This window comes from Danio rerio, chromosome 17 (genome assembly GCF_049306965.1).
Source record: "Danio rerio strain Tuebingen ecotype United States chromosome 17, GRCz12tu, whole genome shotgun sequence".
NCBI lineage: Eukaryota > Metazoa > Chordata > Actinopteri > Cypriniformes > Danionidae > Danio > Danio rerio.
The window spans coordinates 23,151,032-23,165,377 of record NC_133192.1 but is presented as its reverse complement, the minus strand read 5'-3'; the positions used below and the strand labels follow the sequence as shown (position 1 = coordinate 23,165,377).

The 14,346-nt window shown below is 35.0% G+C and overlaps 1 protein-coding gene across 18 annotated transcripts in view; it reads right to left on the bottom strand.

Moving 5' to 3' along the window:
• The window catches only part of ikzf5 (IKAROS family zinc finger 5), a 260,811-nt gene that overhangs the window by 60,897 nt on the left and 185,568 nt on the right, over positions 1-14,346 (bottom strand). For 13 of the 18 annotated variants that reach the window (XM_073927087.1, XM_073927095.1, XM_073927081.1 and 10 more), the window contains one exon: positions 1,259-1,351. The exons of 3 other annotated variants lie outside the window; for them this stretch is intronic. The gene's annotated coding sequence lies outside the window, so the exon portion shown is untranslated. Of the gene's footprint in view, positions 1-1,258; positions 1,352-7,139; positions 7,690-14,346 lie in introns of those variants that run through there. 2 more of the 18 variants (XM_073927090.1, XM_073927101.1) reach the window with 2 other exon arrangements.

Sequence of the window (14,346 nt, the reverse complement as noted above, 5' to 3'; positions counted from 1 at the left end):
ATATTCACAACATGAATATTAAATGCTGCAATACAAACATTGGTGCACACCAAACCAAGCTACAAATATGAGCCTTCGACCAAAAACATCTAAATAAACCAAAAACAGAACATGATGTGACAAGATTATGATTGAACCAGAATTTTTTTTTTCTTATTGTAGATCAGGGATCACCAAACTTGTTCCTGGAGGTCCGGTGTCCAGCAGATTTTAGCTCCAACCCTAAATTAAACTCACCTGAACAAGATAATCAAGGTCTTTCTAGGTATACTTGAAACACCCAGGCAGGTGTGTTGAGGCAAGTTGGAGCTAAACCCGGCAGGGCATGCAGCAGACCTCCAGGAACGAGATTGGTGACCCCTGTAATAGACTGCTGGGTTGGGCAGTATGACCAAATTTCTATTTCAAGTCATTTTATTTCCTATTTACATACAGTAGATAATGTAATATATTTAAATTAATATATTTAAATAGATTATTCCAAAAAATAACAAAAACTGGTACAATAATTAAGTATAATTCTATAAATAGTTCTATTTGTTTCCTTGCCTTTTTATTTCTTTTTATGTATTCTTGTATTATGTACTGGTTCTCCTACTGTTAAATTTACTATTGTAAAGCATTCTTGAACACTAAAATGGCCCTAGATTTAAATTAATTTAAGATTTTTTTTATCCAAGTGTTATCTTCTTAGAATAAGTATTATTAGAGCACACACTGAATTAAGTTCACAACATGTTTTGTAGAATGTAGAGAAAAACAGTTTGGTATTGGCCAAAACCAAAGCCAAAGCAGGATACATTGTAGCACTCCTAGTGAGGAGTTCAAAAACCACAAGACTTTTTTTTTAACCAACCAGAAATGTGGTATATCTTTCATCAGTATAAACTTGTCTCTTGTCTCTATAAACAGTCTCTTGAAAAGACTGAGACAGTCTTTTACACTTTAATTCTGTGTGTGTGTAATAATAATAAACGTAGTAATGTAGTAATAAACTACTTTTTTGCTTTGCTCTAACCCTTATTTGACTGAAGTTGTAGCAGATTTCCATGACAGTGTCACAGTCAATAAGTGAATCCTTTTTCATATATTCTGACCAAAATATTAAACAAGAATAAGCATTTTATGACATAACTTCATGTTGTGTGTGTTTTTTTTTCACGTTCCCAGTCTAAGGTTGTATTGTACACAGAGTTATTCTACATTCACAGTATCGAGTCAATAATCCAGCACAGTTAATCTTTATCAGACTACTGACCTGATCTCCGTGCACTTCAGTCAGAACTTTCCTCAGTCTTATGTGCAGCGTCTTGCAGATGTGAAGATTCCCTAAATTCACTCGTTAATGCATCTGTTAAAAAAAGTTACATATATGAAGCATTGATTTTAAAAGTGTGTGTCAGATACAAGCTGACAAGTAAATGGTCATGCATCATTCACAACATAATACAGTATACATTTGTTGTTTATAAGTAAGCAATAATCTGTGATCAATATTTTAAATGTAGATTGATTTCTCTAATCTAAATGGTTTCTCAAGTGCATTCTGTCATCAATGCTGCTGTGTGATGTACAGTATCACAACACTATGGAGACCTGAGGAGAAGCTGGGATTAATCCTTAATGTCGATCATCAATCAACTGATCCACCATAGCAAATGGAGAAAATATTTGTGCTGTTTAATGTTCTTTTTAAGACATTTCATAGGTTTTCTGTAAATGTTAGATAGTCATGCAAACATAAATATTTGAATGTCAGGAGCATAGACTGCAAGGTGTGAGTGAGTGAATGAACGCTGCTGCAGGGCAATTGAATAATAGTACAATAATTCTGTGTAAAATATCTATTTTGCTAAACCATTTGTTGTTGATATTAAATGAGCATTGTGTAGAAATCGAAACCTACACATATATTAGATAGTAGCACTGTAAAGGCGGTATTGAATTGAGTAAACAAAAAAGTAAGTTGTGAAATGTAAGAGCTCAAATGAAGAGTTCAGATGCAAAAAAAAAAAAAAAGTGCCATATAGAATTTCCATAGAAAATGAACATTTTTCTCAACCTCCTTTGTTTATGTTGAGATATCTAACTTCAAAGAACAGGAAAAAGACTTATTCTTTGCCATAAAAGAGATATTACTGAACACACAGCCTGATAAAAAAATGCTCATTTTAGAGGAAGATTTTAGATGGCATTTACTGGTTTTTGAATCTTAACTCGTCAAATGCTTTTTCTTAGTTTTGATTATAACTCATTGCAAATTTTATTCTATTTTTTATTTATTTATTTTCTTATCTATTTACTGTTTTTAACTTCTACTGATTTAATGCTTTTAAGAGCATTTTAGATTGTAATGTTCTAATGATCTGCTTAATGTTCACCAAACTATAAAGGTAAAACTGTCATACAACCAAACAGAAAATCTGCAAGGCTATAATAGTAGCCTCTGTAAGAAAAGCAACAGGTAATATCACAGCTTTCCTGTTAGTGAGTGTTAGAAGTGTTGGCTTAACCTGACCATTAAAGAAATAAAACAAAATAAATGTTTTTGTTTATTTATTGCAACTTACTGCATTTAATCACATTGTAAAATAATCACAAATAAAACATACATTGTAACAGGGGTGAATCAGATCGCATTGTATTGGTAGCTGCTTCATACCTACAGTTGAAGTCAGAATTATTAGCCCCCCTTTGAATTTTTTTTCTTCTTTAAATATTTCCCAAATGATGTTTAACAGAGCAAGTTTTTCAAAGTATGTCTGGTAAGATTTTTTTTCAGAAGAAAGTCTTATTTGTTTTATTTCGGCTAAAATAAAAGCAGCTTATTTTTTTAAAAACCATTTAAAGGTCAAAATTATTAGCCCCTGTAAGCTAATTTCTTTTCTGTAGTCTACAGAACAACCCATCGTTATATCATAACTTCCCTAATTACCCCAACCTCCCTAGTTAACCTAATTAACATAGTTAAGCCTTTAAATGTGACTTTAAGCTGTACAGAAGTGTCTGGAAAAATATGTAGTCAAATATTATTTACTAGCATCATTGCAATGATATAATAAATCAGTTATTAGAAATGAGTTATTAAAACTAATATGTTTAGAAATGTGTTGAAAAAATCTTCTCTTTGTTTAACAGAAATTAGGGGAAAAATAAACAGAGGGGCTAATCATTCAGGGGTGCTAATAATTCTGACTTCGACTGTATATTTAATGTATCATATTGGCTACCATAGGGATGCATATCATATAGGCCTCAGTTTCAGAGGCACATACTTTCTTAGACTTACACACACACTGCATGTGAGTTAGCCACACCCTCTAATTTACATGTCCCAACATACATGGGAATAAATACATTGGGGTATGCAATTTATTCAGCTGTAATGATATATGATTTAATACCACCCACCCAGACCTAACAGATTGTAAACATTCATACAAATTAGCCACTAAATAAAATATTTAAAGATTGACATTGAACACATTATGATGTACGATATGCCCTTGAACCAAGAGAATGAAAGTGTGAACATCCCTAAAATCTTGATTTGGATTTAATCGCTTGGTTCACATGATTTGTGTTTAGAGTGAACAGACTTTCAACGATTGTCCAAAGATGCAAGAGTCTTATGGCTTTAAAATGACAAAAGGATGAGTAAACAGTGACAGATTTAAATTTTGAGCTGAATTAACCATCATTTGTGTAAATAAATGTCCAAAAAGAGGTGGCAATGACTGATCCATTGTTACTGGCCCGTTGTGGTGATCGGGAACTCAAATCAATAGCCTGTTGTCCTGTAATAAGCACTTCCAGAGATATGCTGACACACGCTGAGAGGACATTTTTTGAGCTAATGTTACTTTTATGTCTTTTCATGATTATTCCAGCTACCTCCTAATCAATACAAGTAGAAAAAGAAAAAACATTACATATATAGTGTGGGCCTTCATACACACACACAATGGTCCAAAAGAAACACACAAGCAGGCGCACACACAAAAGCACACACAATCTGGCAGATTTTGCTGCTCGCTGATCTGTAATTGCAGTGGATTGAATCTACAGTTTAGCAAAGAGAAATAATTGCCTAGCTAATCAGAGTAATTCAAGGTAATGGTTGATTCACATTTCGCAATATGGCCCATAGCACTTCTGTTTAATGAATGCTGCTTGCCAATATTTACTGCTAAAGGATTTTAGCAGAAAGTCGATAATGTATCTGTGCTCCCACCAGAAATGGCAGCAATTATTTTGCTCATTGAAGAAGCTTGTTTTAGCAGACATGGAACAACATACATTGTGATCAACAGCTGTTTTTTTTAAATGCTGTATTTAAAAAAAAAAAAGGAGAAAAGGTTAGGATGATTTAAAAAAGAATACAAGCAGGCATTATCTTGATAACTGTTTCAACTAAAGCCTATAAGTTCAGTCAGGGGGCAGAGAAATCAGGACACAGGTAGAGGCAATAGAGACTGACAGAGAAAATAGAAAAAGAAACACTGGTTAGGAAGATAAAAAACAAAGGAGAAAAGTATATGAAGAGCCTGTAAATGAATGAAGAAAAAAAGAAAAATCCTTAATACATAACCTCCTTTTTTATAACAGAGTTTAATAAAACATAATCTCCTGCTTTTGTTGTGCATTATTTCCTTTAAATGTCATATTTTATTTCTTTCATTTGTCTTTAGATTGCTATCAGTCAATATTTGTATTTAAAAATGTCAATTAATTAATTGTTTTCCCTTAATAATGAATTGACAATTAATTAATTCAATATTCTATCAAAATACCTTGATAAAATAGCTAACTTGTTTATGCTATTACAAAAAGCTAAAGTTAATATTTTAGAGGACAAAACGCATATAATTGACACCATTTTGAAACCATTGAAGAAAATCTCGAAGTTAAATTAAATTTATTTCGGTTTCAATTTCTCACTAAAATGCTCATAGGCCTATAACCTCTTGTAGTTTGGCCAGAGGAGAAATGGTCGTGCCAGCTGAGCCTGGTTTCTCTCGATGTTTTTTCCTTCACTTTCTTCAATTGTTGAAGTTTTGTTCCTCGCCATTGTCGCCACTGGCTTGCTTGGTTTGGGACTAGTGAAGCTGCGCATCAGTGGATTTGCTCTTCAGTGTTTGGACTTTCAGCAGTGAAAATTTAACCACACTGAACTGAACTAGAGACGCGGTGGCGCAGTGGGTAGTACGTTCTCCTCACAGCAAGAAGGTTTGGGCCTCGGCTGGGTCAGTTGGCGTTTCTCTGTGGAGTTTGCATGTTCTCCACAAGTGCAAAGACATGTGGTATAGGTAAATTGGGTAGGCTAAATTGTCTGTAGTGTATGTGTGTGTGTAAATGAGTGTGTGTGGATGTTTCCCAGTGATGGCTTGTGGCTGGAAGGCCATCCGCTCCGTAAAACATGTGATGGATAAGTGGGCGGTTCATTCCGCTGTGTCGACCCAGAATCAATAAAGATACTAAGCCGAAAAGAAAATGAATGAATGAACTGAACTAAACTCAACTCAACTCAACTCAACTTCAACTCAACTTCAACTCAGAAAAGTGCACTGACATTTTCAATTTACTACAACTTCTATGTTAGGCTGATATGACACAATCTACATTTTAAAAGCACTATTGAAATAAAGATGAATTGAATTGAATGGTTTATTTTTATAAGAGTAAGCTACTTTATGACTACACGGTAAAAAACGCTAAGTTCCATGCAATTGATGTGTTGAGAAAACATGAAGAAATTAAGTTGCCTAATGGTTTTAACTAATTTAAGTGGATTGAACATAAACAACTAAGTTGTCTCCATAAAACCACAAAAAAATGTGTTGTAGCTTATTATAAATAAGTAGTTTGAACAAACTTAGTGTAACCCCTTTTCCCCCTTAACATTTTTATTTTGTGCATTTTGCCCCCATGCACTCCTTGTGAAATTCATCATTTAATCAAGATACAGTTTAGTATTTTACATATAAATCTAATTATTAAGGTTGTTTTTAGCATCATTAGCTTCAGGCTCAAAAATGAAAGTGTAAACACAAAGTGAATCAGCACCAAATGCATCATTTTCTTTCTTGGTCTAAACCAAATAAAGCAAGAGAATTGAACTACAAGTGTGAAAACCCCTAAAATCTGACAGTGGACCTTTCATTTGTATTAAATCACTCTACACTCAAAAAATTACTTTTGCGGCTTGTTCAAACTACTCTTTTCAAATTAGCTGAAAAAACACAATTCTTAAGTTTTTTTTTTTTTTTTGAAAAAGCTTAATTGCTTTATGTTCAGTCAACATAAATTTCTAAAAACGATTAAGTTAACTTCATTGATTTGTGTTGGGACAACATAAAGAAATTGTGTGGAACTTAGCATGTTTTACTGTGTATCTATTGTGAATTAAATTGATTAATGTCGTAAATAACGTTCAATTTCAGAATCAGCATGACCAGAATCAGAAAGAGGTTCATTGGACATATGTTTTCATATGAGGAATTTGTTGTCGTGAAAGAAACATCCACAAATTTCTTGCCCGTTCCACTCATTTCTTGCACCTCATTCTGCTTCACAAAGCCTTAAATTTATCATCAGGTGCCACATGTATTAAAAATCTAACATTCTACTGGATAATACACCATATTTAATGGCATGAATAAATGAACAGCAATCTGTAATTCATGTGTAAACTATCCCTTTTTTATCCAGTCTTATCTCATTGCAGAGCGATGTAAGCAAACTCCATTGAGATGAATTTAGTGTGACAGATGGTGGGAGAGAGCTGGAATACAGACAGCTTAATTACTATTAATTCATTAACTGGCTTGAGCACTTACAGTATTCAGATTTAAGTAAACAGTTTATGTGGGAGATATATAGAGAGAGAGAGTACGCCAGCACATTACAAGCAAGCCGCTCCTGTACTTCAGCAAAATTTGAGATGTTCTTGTTATGAGGGAAGGAGGGAGAACATTGATTATACGCTGTATTTGTTTAACTAATGTAATCCCCAGATTCAGCGTGTTTGTCTAGTAGCTGATCAGTTGGCCGTGTCATGAATCAGAATGACGGAGGCATGAAGGAAAAGTCTAATATATCTGACACAGTCCAGGTCCTGCTCCAGTCGCTCTACTCACATTATTGATGGATCTTTCAGCTCCGACACTCTCTTTACAGCCGCGCGAATGACGAATGAGAAGAAAGAGGCGGCCAAACACACACACCGGCCTCCATTTCTGTGCCGCTGAACGCCAGGAGCGCTGGAGCTCAACACCGGCGTTGCATATTGATCGATCTCGGGCCTCTTTGATAATTTGATGCGCGTCACATTTGACAACGTTATGCTGGGGGGAGGTTGTATCTAGAGGGCTAATGAAACTGTTAAGCCATAGAAGAGGGAAAGGGAGGTGCAGGATAGGCTTGGATAGATGCTGTTTTTCGGCTACATTAACCTTGCAAATAGCTGTCAGAGATTCATAACGTGCACGCAACACACACTCACTTATGCGCACACACCTCCCTCAACTCCTAATAACTTTGTCATTGTTGACATTAACATTAAACAGAAGCCTGAGCCATTAAAATCCCCTGTGCCTCGACACCAGGCGCATTATGTTGTTGGTGGAGAAAATGAAACTCTTGTTAGCATTATGGCCCGACGCTTATAGCGATATGCAGTTGAGCGATTCTGAACATTTGATTTTGAAAGTATGCTGCACGTGAGTGATGAACACAGGGTGACGTAAAGGAGGAAGTGCAAAGATGAAAGTCAGAGGTCAGAATTCAATTTTGAATGCCACTTTAGTTTCTCAGCTGAAATCAAGAAAAAAATGGTGCAGTTCCAACTTGAACTGAAAACTGTTTTACTTCAAAGATATGCATAAAATATGTGCAAAGATCAACTAGAAAAGACTGGCTTTAAAAATTGAGGGTACTTTAGTTCTAAACCATTATTAAATCCATTCAGTAAATCTTTAGGTCTGGCGGGAGCACTTTTAGCTTAGCTTAGCATATATCATCGAATTGGATTAGACTGTTAGCATCTCTTCAAAAATGACAAAAGAGTATTGCTTTTTAAAGCTCGACTTTTCTGTAGTTATTTTGTGTACTAAGACTGACAGATCAGTTATTTTCTAGGCTATGATATGGCAAGAAACTATAATCTCATTCCAGAGTAATAATCAAGGAACTTTGCTGCTGTACCATGGCAGCAGTTTACATGACCGATATGAGCTCCATGTGCAACCTGCGGTCGAGTTGACTAGCAGGGGACTATTTTCGGGTGCTGCATAATATTATTACATGTTTCTCAGTATATGATACAACGACAGTATTGTCAAGCTCATTATTCAGCAAAATGCTAATGGTCTGATCTGAATCAATGATCTATGTTAAACTAAGCTAAGAGTGCTATCACCATTCATAGACGGGATTTTAAAAAAGGGAAATTCCATCTGTTTTACTTTACGCCAGCTGTAAAATCAACAAAATTTTTAAATGGTGTTAGTTTAATTTCTAACAAAAATGCCTAAATTTCCTTTATATTGTTTTTTGAAATATTGTTGCTAAATTATATGAGATATGCATGTCACTTTTTCTGTAGAACATTAAAGAGTTTAATGTTAAAGAGTTAGTTTAAACTGTAGTCCTATGAGTTCCATAATATGTAAGTCAATGGCTTTGCATTTTGAGTGTCAAAAGCATATACAAAATGAATAATTGTAGCTCCTGAATAACTCCTCACAGTTATTATAGGAAGCCATAGGGGTTTTAATTTTGTGCTGCCTGTTTATGTTGTTTTGACACTGAAAGTGCTGAAAGCCCTTGACTTTTAAGGATCAGCAATGACCAGTTTAAAAAAAATGTTCTATTGAAGACAAACATCCTGGTAGATTTGGAATAGCCAGAGTTTTTTGTTTTGTTTTGTTTTTAAATTTACAGGTTCTGCTTGATGCATTTCCCGAATTTTCATTGTCAATTGTAATCATTTGTTTTGGTTCAATTTGAAAGTATCCCAACTATTGCAGAGCCCAGGGGGCTGGAGCTTGGCCCCACCTTGATCCCTGAATAGCCAAAGAGTTAGTACAGCAAATATTCATTTTTTTTTTAAATGAACAATTCCTTTCAGTGAACCATTCCCTACCGCACAATTTTAAAGTTCAAATAACCATCGTCTGTACTGAAACAATTTCATTCAGTAAACAAGAACAGCTTTTTATACCGAGTTCATCACACATTATTAGAAACACACACACAAGCGTCGAGATAAAATCACATGTAAAAAACACAAAATTCATGGTTTTAGAAAAATTTTTGACAGTTTTTTTTTTTGTACATGAAAATGTTCCACAAAACAAGTGCTTAATGTTTGCTTCACGTTTCTCATGATTTTAATGTGAAGCTCATAGTTTTTCTAGATTTGATTTCTAAGAAACAAAATTATCTTTGCCTCAATCAAAACAAGTCAAGAGCTGAAAAGATGACCACAATTCAAGTTATCCGTCCAAATCTGATTTGTTTACATTTCATTTATTGTTTTATTTTTGAGAATGGCAGGAAATGTGGATTCATCTGAAGTATTTCCAATAAGCCATCTGTGTAGACAAAGCTAATCAAATTTTGTTGAGATGGAGCGATGTGAGATTTACCACAGACAGAGAGGCTAAAGAAGAGCGATAACAAGACTTTCTTTTTAGAGCAGCCTTCCTATGAACTATCCAGCCAATTATGCCAACATAATGACTTAACATCTTGCATCTTTAACGATAAGCAGGCAGATAACATTTACAGTAGTATGTTTTATTAAGAATGATTAAAAAGAGTGATGCCAGGAGGAACCACTTCCACACCTATAGGACTCAGGGAGAGAGAGAGAGAGAGAGAGAGAGATAGAGAGAGCTAGACTGGTGATGCCAGACACAAAAAGCACTAAGATGTTCCACTCAGATCCCATAATTGGTCGAGAGGCTTCATTTCACTGCCTGATTTCCTGTCTTTTGACTGGTTTTAACAAGGCTGATGCTTTTAATAGAGCTCTGAGTACTGACTACTCTGAAGCTCCTCTCTTCCCTCACACCAAAAATCTACCCATCCCTCTCTCTATTCTTTTCTTTTTTCTCGGCGGATAAAAGAGCGGAGACATAAACCATCTTTGCGCCATTCGCCGTTGAATACCTGAAAACCTTCTGCCACCCCTTATCATGCCAGGATCAGACACCAAACAGCCATTTTCCTCGCCCAATCACTGCCCTGGCAACATCAGAGAGAAAGAGAGAGAGAGAGGGAGAAATTGAAAGACATCCTCATGCGCTGAATGCTTTGCAGTTTTTTTTCCTCATAAATGAAAGCTGGGTAATGTAAGATACGTTTCTGCCTTTCACAGACCAGTTTACAGCACCCCCCCTTCACCTCTGAGATGACAGGCAGGTAAAGAGAGAGAAAGAGAGACAGAGAGAAGAGGAGAGAGAGAATAAAGCAGCCGACAAAATGGGACAGCAAATTACTACATTTCCCCCCTCCGAATGCTGCTTTCATTACCTGGGAAAATATATCAAAAGGTACTTCAGTCCGAAAGGTATTTTAATAATACATTACTGTCCTCATAACTACTCTTAACCTTTAGGTAGAAATGCATTTTGGATGAATGCAGCTGTCGAGGCCTGGTGCTGGGATAATGAGACTTAGGCCTTATTTACCGCTGTCTGTCTGGAGGAGTAGACAGCCTGCAGCCTTCAGTAGAGAGAGAGAGACGACTGCATCCCGGCGGCTGATATACACTCATCCCGACTGCAGCCCTTAAACATGGTGGAGAACAGCTAAGAGAATTTACAGGACAATAATGCCGACTGATTCAAAACATGCCCCCCGACTTCATAAAAAAGCAATGCATTCGCTTTAAAATTAACCAGAGATGATACTTGTCCCCTCTTACACAAATGTACAATTTCATTGGATTTTTTATTTCTCGTTTTATGTCAACTTTGACATTAGCAGGCTACTTCCATTTAAAATGATTGCTTTCAAGTTCTAAGACAAAAAACACTGCTGAGAAAAAAAACTAAGGCTCCTCTCAGTTTTGCCAGAAAACATCTTGATGATCATCAAATCTCTGTGGACTGATAAGACTAAACTTTTTGGAAGGTGTGTGTCCCATTATGTGTGGCGCAAAAAATAACACTGCATTACAGAAAAAAAAACATCATACCAACAGTTTAATTTGCTGATGTTAATGGGATGGTCTGGGCGGTTTGCTCCTTTAGGACCTGGAACACTTGCTGTGGTAAATGGAAGAAAGAATTCTACTGTGTACACTGAAGAAGATTGACCTTAGACTGAAGCAAACTTTGGTTCTGCAAAGACAATAATCCAAAGCACACCAGAAAGGCTACTTCTGTATAGCTGATGAAAAACAAAATGATGACTTTGGAGTGACCTAGTCAAAGTCCTGACCTGAATCCAAATGAGATTCTGTGGCACGACCTTAAAATGACAGTTCATGCTCGAAAAACCTTCCAATGTGGCTGAATTACAACAATTCTGCAAAGATGAGACAGCCAAAATTCCTCCACAGACTTGTAGTAGAGCTCTAGTAGAGCACTTATAGCAAGTTATCAAAAATGCTTGCTGCTGCTAAGGGTGGCCTAACTCATTGTTAGGTTTAGGGGGCAAACACTTTTTTCAGACAAGGCTATGTAATTTTGAATTTTGTTTTCCCTTAATAATGAAATACTTTCATTTAAAAACTGCATGATGTGTTTTTATCTATGACTAATATTTAAATATGATGATATGAAAAATGAAAGTTTGACAAACCTAAAAGAATACTGGAAATATATGAAAATGTTGTAATGACACATAAGAAATCAATGTGTTCCACAACCATGACAACACAAACAAGAATCATGTGCATATTATATTTGGCTAATTTGATTATTCTCTCTCATTTATAACAACTGTCCTTTTTCTTCGACCACTAAATACAAATCACATTGGAAATAAATCCAACAACAATAATAAAAAAAGAGGATTGATGCGCTGTTTGCAGCTCATTGCATTGTGTTATCATCACTGATGTTATTCCTGCGGTCTTTACTACACACTGTTTATGATTATTATACTCAGTTAAATCATAGTTAAGGCTGAGTGGAACCTGTGATCAATGCTTCTCACTCTCTTTCCCTCTCTCTCCTTCAGGGTGAAAGGTGAAGCAGCAGCTCTTGTTTGCAGGTATGTGTGTGTTTGTGTGTAGCGTCTGTTGTTTTGTTGCTCTGCAGGCCTCAGAATGCTCTTTTGGCCTTGTGTACAGATGCTCATTATGTTAGCATGGTGCTACATCCTCATGTGGAGGTGCAGTAATGAGGGTCTAGAGCTTTTATACTCAAGAAGAGCATCTTTGCCTGCCAGGGAAAATAAACATCATTTGAGAGGGAGACAGGCAGATGATAAAACAGGCAGAAGAAAAAAATATAGACTTTCACTGAAAGGTATATTGATAAAAGGTTTTACACCATCACAAAATGATATAATATATATTTTCTAGTTAGAATATATATATATATATATATATATATATATATATATATATATATATATATATATATATATATATATATATATATATTTATATTTATATATATATATATATATATATATATATATATATATATATATATATATATATTAAACTTATATACTAAACTAGTTAATTTAAGGCAAAAATACTAGCTCTCATGTGAAATATTAGTAGTTTTTTAAATAATAATGAAGGACAGAATATTTTTTGAACATTATTAAACAAAATCGTTTCAATAACTAATTTTTTTGTTTTGTTTTCGTCATAAAGGTAGTATATAATATTGTATTAGTTATTTTGCAAGATATTGGTATTCAGCATTAAATGCAATAAAATAAACTTAACTGGGTTTAAAAAAAGTGGTATGTCCTTTAGCCAATTGAAAAAATATATATTATTAAGGGGGCTAATAATATTGACATTGGCCAAAATGAAAGAAATAAGACCAGAGGGAAAAAATGAAAGGACATATTGTGAAAGATACTGTGTACATAAAGTTAAATTCAAATTTATTATCACTTTTTTATTCTTTTAAAAACACTAGAGAAGATGACACATATTTAAACAATAGTTTTAATAACTAATTTCTATTAACTAATTTATTTTGTATTTGCCAAGATGACAGTACATAATATTTTACTATTTATTTAGCAAGATAGTCATATTGAGCTTAAATAGCATTTTAAAGACTTAAGACTTATATGCTTTACTAGGCAAGTTAGGTTAATAAGACTATTTATTAGAATCAAAAACAAATATTTGTCAAGAGGGCTAATAATATTGACCTTAAAACAATTTAATATATATACTGTATATAAACTATATAGACCTTTTTGAGGAATATAAACAAAAACAATGGTCCCAACATATTTCCTCATTCATTCATTTTCTTGTCGGTTTAGTCCCTTTATTAATCCAGGTTCGCCACAGCGGAATGAACCGCCATCTTATCCAGCAAGTTTTTACGCAGCGGATGCCCTTCCAGCCACAACCCATCTCTGGGAAACATCCACACACATTCGCACACACACACACACATACACTACAGACAATTTAGCCTACCCAATTCACCTGTACCGCATGTCTTTGGACTGTGGGGGAAACCGGAGCACCCAGAGGAAACCCACCGAAGGCAGGGAGAACATGCAAACTTCACACAGAAACACCAACTGAGCCGAGGTTCGAACCAGTGAGCCAGTGACCTTCTTGCTGTGAGGCGACAGCACTACCAACTGCGCCACTGCCTCGCCCAACATATTTCCTGTTTTACATTTTTAATTTCTATAGCTTCAGAGAATCCAAAAAGAGTGACATATTGATAAATAATGCTATGATAGCTGTTTTAACATTAAGTTATGATTGAACTGCCTCTTGTTACAGTTATGAAATAGTTTGATAACACGCAGGAAATGTTCATGGACCAATGACATGACCACATTGAAATTATCTACCAGGGGTGCCCAAACTCAGTTCTGGAGGGCCGGTGTCCTGGAGAGTTTAGCTCCAACCCTAATCAAACACACCTGAAGCAGCTGATCAAGCTCTTACTGCATACACTAGAAACTTGGTTGGAGCTAAAATCTGCAGGACACTAGCCCTCCAGGACCAAGATGGGGCACCCCTGGTCTATACTGTATATAAAATGTATTTAAAAAAATATTATTATATTATAGAAAATACTGTCAAAAATTACCTTTGTCTATTAAACATTACTAGGGAAATATCTGAAATGGAATAAAACTTAATAATAATAATAGTAGTAGTAGTAATTT